This window comes from Psittacula echo (assembly GCF_963264785.1).
Source record: "Psittacula echo genome assembly, chromosome: 5".
Classification (NCBI taxonomy): domain Eukaryota; kingdom Metazoa; phylum Chordata; class Aves; order Psittaciformes; family Psittacidae; genus Psittacula; species Psittacula echo.
This window is the reverse complement of record NC_137739.1, coordinates 68,843,950-68,851,205: the sequence shown is the minus strand read 5'-3', so window position 1 is coordinate 68,851,205 and position 7,256 is coordinate 68,843,950.

Below are 7,256 nucleotides of genomic sequence, written 5' to 3'. Positions count from 1 at the left end.
ACTGAAAGACGCTGTTGGTGCAGGTTCCTGAATAGGTTAGATGAATCACCCTCTGGGCTGTCCAGGAGGTTCCCCATAATGGGATGCAGATGGGCTGGTTGAACACAAGGATCTCATCTTTCTTAGGAAACTGGCAGGCTGGTCAAATATAAAGGGTTTGAGGAAACCTCCCTTGTAATGTGACAGTCTTGGCAGGACAAATTTGGACAAGAAGGTGCAAGCACTACACAATCCTTAAGCATAAACCAAGCCTGAGATTAGGATTGGATCCAGCTGAACCCAGCCCCTCTAATATCAGCTGGAAAGCAAGGGGGTGCTTTCTGAACCTCATGACTCAATGGGAGGGTCTCCCTAACACTTATTGTCTACTGGCCAAAGATGACCACCCATTCCGTGACAATGCCATACATTTGAATTACATACATTTTGGTAACAACTTCTGACTCAGCTTGGTTCTCAGTAGTCTTTCAGGAGTAGCTGCAAGCCCTGCCTTGTGATCTGTGAATAACTGTCCTGGGTTCAGCAGTAGCAGTCATTTTTTCTTAGTAGCTGGTGCAGTGCTGTGTTTTTTACTTTCGGCCTGGGAACAGCGCTGATAACACCGATGTTTTTAGTTACTACTCAAATGTTTAGTCTGACCAAGGACTTTCTGAGCCTCATGCTCTGCCAGGGAAGAGGGGAAGCCAGGAGGAAGCAGAGACAGGACACCTGACCTGAACTAGCCAAAGAGGTATTCCATACCACAGCACATCGTGCCCAGGATGTAACTGAGAGTTACCTGGAAGGGCTGGATCACTGCTGGGTGGGGGCGAGGTATTGGTCGATGGGTTGTGAGGTGTTGTATTCTCCTCCCTTGTTATTTGCTTTATCATTAATATTATTGGTGGTAGCAGTTGTGGTTTGTGTTATACCTTAGTTACTGGACTGTTCTTATCTCAACCCGTGGGAGTTACATTCTTTCGATTCTCCTTCCCATCCCTCTGGGAGCGGGGAAAAAAAAGGGGGGAGTGAGAGAGAGACTGCGTGGCTGATTTATGGCTGGCTGGGTTTAAACCACGACATCAGCAATGGGTGCTACTGCCTTCACCTCTTTTGTCTGTCCTTGCCAATGTACTGTCTTTTCATTCCTCCCTTTAGAAGATAAATACAAAAGATAATTAACTTGCTAAATATATGATAAATAAAAAGAAAAAAAAGTTTTACATAAACTAGAGAATGTTAAGATGTGCTCCAACATCTTGCCATACCAGATGTGATACACTCTGTAATTTATATCACCACATCCTGATGGAGATTAAAATAGATCTTAAAAATGTCTTATTCTCATTGTCACCAGTGCTACACATAGCTTTCTAAAATAAGTACGGAAAAATAATTCAGTCTGAATGCTCTCTCAAGTTTATGTTTATATGCCAAGAATTAAATCCACCTTCTCACAAAAGACCAAAAATAATGACAGTTCCCTCTAAACTGCATGTTGGAAGTGCAGAAGGTTCTTCTGGCCTGGTGCTTCTTCTCTTCACAGGGTTGAAGCACATCTTCAATCCCTACAGCTGTTGAATGTCACTTTATAATTTTATTTTACCATATACTAAATTACTTTTCTGTATTTACAGCGAAAAGGTTTATTGTTCTAATCTGCAGCCTTACATTAAGCATGTTATGATTACAAAGTACATAAAACATTTGCAGTGCAGCATATTGTCAAGACAATATTGAAAACTTCGTTTTGGTCAGTTTTCAGTGAAGTTTATGCATTTTTAAAATTTATTCCTATATAATATTTCTTATTATAAAAAGGAGTAACTGTGAAAGAGGAGCTAAAAGAAGACATCTGATACAAGGGAAACTACAGCCTTCCAGAGGGTGAGCATCTAGTGTAATATTTACTTGAACTCCAATCAGATTTATTAATGCCATTTTTGCAGTGATTCTCTGAAGAATCAAGAATCATAACCAAATGTTATTGGCAGAAATTGTCAAGAAAAGTGGATGACAAGTATTTTCCAAAATAGAATTTTAAAACATACACATGCCAATGGTAGCACTAGAAATGCTTTATACCCAGGTAGGCCCAGCACAACAAAAGCTTTCCTGTATTTATGTCAATCAGCTGTGCTTCAGCAAAGCACAGTTGCCCTTTTAGAGCACACTCATAACCACTTTAAGGAATCAGACATCTAATCAGAAAAAGGCAAATGTTGTGGTAATAGTAACACGTAATACAACTTTCCTACCACAGTGACACAGCACAGCTTGAAGTTCAAGTATATGCAACTTTCTACACCCTAAAAAGTCTTCCAACAGCTATTCATAGCTATAGCAGGGTATCACCTACCTCTAAGCAAAATAGTAGTAACTTGCTTATTGGAAGTGATGTTTTTTTCTAACACCCCTCTCATGATTTCTTCTAAGAATTCACATACACTTGAGAATTTATGTCTTACTATACTATCTGTATGGCAAGTGCATCATCCATGGCTTAATTACTGTCACTGTATTAGATCAACTACAGCTAAACAGATAATTTCCTTCTAATTAACAAAAGACTGGCTGATAAAATCAGAATTGTTTTTTGTTAAATGTACTTCCATACTCTCTCTTTGGCCTCTTTGCATCTTCTTCTTTAAGCTGTTTTTTCCTTTTCTCAGACTTTGCAGCTTGTCCCTTTCTTTCTTGATTTTCCTGCATTCAGACAAAATGACGAAAAGATTAAGAGTTACTGAATGAAAAGCTGGTTAAGAAACTCTCAATTTGCAATGAATAGCTATTCTGAACATGTCCTATGCACATTAAAAGCTTTTAGCTGCTGGGGTTCGAGGGTAAATAGCAGACCAGCTTCCTGGTCAATCCCTTGGGCCTTCTCCCTATGATGATGTTACAAGCAAACTATTTCATTAGCTTTAACTGAAACATTCAACTATGGACTGAAATGCATTCTTCTTAATTAGTCCATTTTTCCACAAAACAGAACATTAGCTTAACTTAATTAGCATGTTAGAAATTTATTCCATAGCAACCTTGATTTTATATTGTTTGCATTCAGGGATTTCTACCAGAAATTTCAGGAACTCTTCAACTTGTGTTAAACAGCAGTTCACAGTTTCTTTTCAGGCACCCATTAAATTTGCCAGCTGTATTGCTTCACTAGTGTTCAGTGGCAGACTCAAGGCTGGATGTCTGTTGATACCAGTCAAACAACTGCCAAGATGGGATAAATCCTGTTGGGATTTATTCAGACAGGCAGGACTCTGATTTCCACAGAGCTCCTGGCACCAGGATGATATGATTAATGGAGGAAGAGAAAGCAATTGAATGATTACTCCTAATAAAGGAAGACCTTGGCTCAGTGGAAGAGTATTTCTGGGTTTTGATAAGTATCACAATCGAGGGTAGTTCTGAACAATTAGGATAACTGTAGCAGAACATCAAGATGGCAAAAGCCATTTTCTTAAAAGCTTATGCAGTCCTTGTTGCAGAGCTGCAGTCCTCAACAGAACAATGCCACCACCACCTTGAAGCTTGACTGCTTTTGTCTGCTATCAGCCAGTAGCTTATCTACATATTGTAGGTAGATTAGTAGTTATTTGTCCTGCTGTCCTAGAGATGTGTGATGCTAAGAGAAGGGCACTGCTGTGCCATATTACAAAATTTAATAATGTCCAGGAAGATGTTGATGATTTGATGCAGATAGGATTCTTGATGAGACACGTATGGTCTTCTCTGGGGGGAGTTTGGCATCAGGAAAGACATTTTCCCACTATAATGATAGATTTGGTTGATTGCTGTGGGTCATCTGCCACTATTTCCATAAGATGGGCTGAAGAAGTCCCAGGAAACATGCACAAGTTTCTTAGAGACCTTATACAAAATAAAAGCCTAGAATCCTTTGGTCCAAAGAAATTTCCAGACAAATAAGGAAAACTTATGAACCTTAATAGAGTTAGTCTCTCTGAAATACAGAAGCATTATAGGCTCAAGGTTATGGTGCACCTTCACTGGATGCCTAAAAGAGGAGAGAAAAATCATGTACTTTTGACGAAGAAAGAAGACCATATATTTGCCCTGAATGGAGGGTGCTTCTGAAAGAACAAGGTGCAGGTGGTGCTGCCTTATGGGGAGGTTAAAAGCTTTTCATCACTGCATGCCTCCTATGTGCTTGCCTGATAAATTCCTAGCATAATATCTTTGAGATATCATGGCTGTTTAGAAACTTGCAGATCTGTGGGCCCTGGGAGAACGTCTCTATGTAATGCCACAAGGAATAAAGGAGGTGAATTCAGGGATACATTACTTGAGCAGCACACACACAGTACTGAGAACAAACCGAAACACATTAGAAGTAAATTCACGGATTGAGCAAGCCTGAACAGAATTGTTCAGAGAATTTTTTTAAAAAATATACAGAATGATTTCACACAAACACACTTTCGACAGAGTTTCTTCACCATAAGAAAGCTCAACAAGGTAGCCTAGTAACAAGGCGGAGGAACGAGTATTCACAATCACTTCTCCATCTCCTAGATTACTGAAGGCAGCTGTATGGATGAGACTGAATGAAAGAGGGTATCACTTCGGATTTGCACTTTGTGGGATGTTAGATATTTGCTTGATCTTTGAATTAAAAGATGCTCCACAACAACTGTTTATCCCCACACTAACTAAAGCACATCCTGTTCTGACACCATATGCACCCTACTGAGGAGCAGCTGCTCCAGTTTGATAATCCTAGGGGAGAGCTGAAAGGAGCTATCCCTGCACAGAGCTGTCTATATAACCTCTGTCAACTGAGTACTTCCTCAAGCATGTTCTGTTTAGCATTTTTCTCCTTTGCCTGAGATTAGACAGCCTCTTTTTTGGGAGCTTCCCTCTTTGAACACCTGCAACTACTAAGGGAAATCAAGTGTTTCTCCCAATCCCCTATAATCACACAGTGTTTCTTTTCCACACAATTTTACAACTCAGTTTTCAGTGTATCTCCAATTCTGGTTTTTTAACCTTGAGCTGGGAAGCTATTTTCTCCTTGTCTCCTTCCTCCTGCCATCTGCTCCTTTTATTTTTTGAGAATTGGTGAGACAATCATCAGCCTTGGGTGACAAACCAGCTCCTTTTCAGTTTTGGGGATCACTTGAGTGTTTGAAAAGCTCTCCCCCCTCTTCCCCCACTTCAAGTAGATGAAGAGGAAGAGGCCAGGTTCTTACTATAGTAATTTCATTTGTGTAGCTCAGTTTTTGTTACCTAAAGAATGAGACACCAGAAAGAACTCTCAGGAAATGGAAAAAAGTTTTGTTTAAACAAAGAAACAAAACCCAAATCCTTCTATGTAAGCCTAGGAGACATGAAGCATCAGTCTATATCATAGTTGTTTCCCTTCTTATGTGGTGTGAGAATGGAAAGATAGCACTAACGACTTTGATAGTGCTAAGAGACCTGCTTTATACAGAAGACACCTCAAACTATAGGTTATGCCTCAGGCTTAAAACTTACATCAAGTGGCACTGTAAAGAGACAATGCACGTGGCTGATTCTAGTGTAAAAATGAAAATTGCACAACAAAAATATGCTTTAAAAATTAAAACCTTCAAGTTTCCAGCATGTTGTCATTTCAAGCACAGAGAGTATCTTTACTACAGTAATAGCAGAAGGCAAGGCAAGAAGGGAGAGGAGATTACATTACAGGTCTGCAATAGCAGTAACAAAGATGCATACCGTGGGGCTAACAGCTGTGGTACCTTTAAGGTGAAGTGCTGCTGAGAAATGAAACCAAAAATAGGATGGAAAGGAGTTTATAAGTTGAGTAGATAAAAAGAAGCTTCTTTCTAGTTGCTCCAACCTAACTGTGAACAAGCAGCACCCAAACAAGTAGTTTGAATCTTCTGCAGCAGTACTAGGACAGTACATAACTTTTATTGGTACTGCTTCTTAGAAAAACTGCCGTTGTTGCATTTACCCTTCACAGCAATTTGCCAGTATAGCTCTCCACATATGCTGAGCCATTATGTTCTTGACTCTTAATTCTATCCTTCCTGCCTACAGCTTTAGGAACTATAAGGATCAAGTGTACTGACAGAGGATCTGTGGTTCATAGGGTTTATTTTCCACACTGTCTGTGGTGCTATAGCATCACTTTGGAGCCTGGGCAGCTGTATTGCTTGCAAAATTGAAGCCCAGTTCCTCACAGGACAAACAGGTAGTGGGAACATTCAGGGTATATTTTTCATCTTTCATCTTCTACCACTTCCCCAGAAGCTCCTTTGTTTTCATCTGAAACTATGATGTATGCAATAGAACTCCTTCAGCCTCTTTTGCCTTGACATTACCCAGCATAGTTGTCTGTATTCTTGCAGTATTTCTTGTAATGTGGATGATTTTCTCTATAAAAGGCAAATCCAGTCTGGGGCTCTCCTGGATTCAGCAAAGAAGTGGGTGATTGTTGCTGTTAAAATACATAAATCTGAAGCCACTATCATCTGGCTTAAGGGGTGATAAAAAGGGGTGATAAAAAGGGGTGTCAAGAAAACCCTAAAGGAAATATGTTCATTCAGGAGTGAAGTAGACAGTAGGGGCTATGAAATTGTAAAGGCTTCTAGAGAACCAGCTGGAAGGTGCTCTACACAACATTTGTGGTAGAGTTCTTGTTTTCTTACTCCTTATTGCAAGCCTTATAAATTGATAAAGTGCCAAATATAATCTCTTGTGAGATACCTAGTTTTGTATGGGACACAAAACATACTGTTTTGAGCTAACTAGTACAATAAAATACCTAGATGTAAATATATCTTCCAACTAGATTTGTCTACTGGAAAATGAATCTTTTGCCTATTGGCAAAGCCTATAAATCATGTCAGGTTGTTCATTTTTTCCACACACCACTAAACTTCTATTGCATTGAGGCCTGATTAATAATTTTGCAATGGAACAACAACCTGGGGGTTTCCTAGTTCTCCAGAAAAGAAAGAAAGAAAAAAAAAGCAATCACATTGTATATTTGCCCACTTGCTTATTTCTTCCTTCATGCTACAAGCAAATAAAGAGTAACTCTCCTTTACTTCTGCAGCCAGGGTTTAGCCCAGCATGGAGTAGAAGAAAAAAATAAATTCTTCTTGCTTAAAAAAACCATGAAAGTTATCAACCTATTTCTAAATGGTCACAAAAGCAAACCACCTGTAAGGCCTTGAGGAAGAGCTCTCTGAAGGTTTTCATTGTCCTAAAAACATCTTCTAAAGACAATTTTGTTCGGTCTTCACAAAGATAAT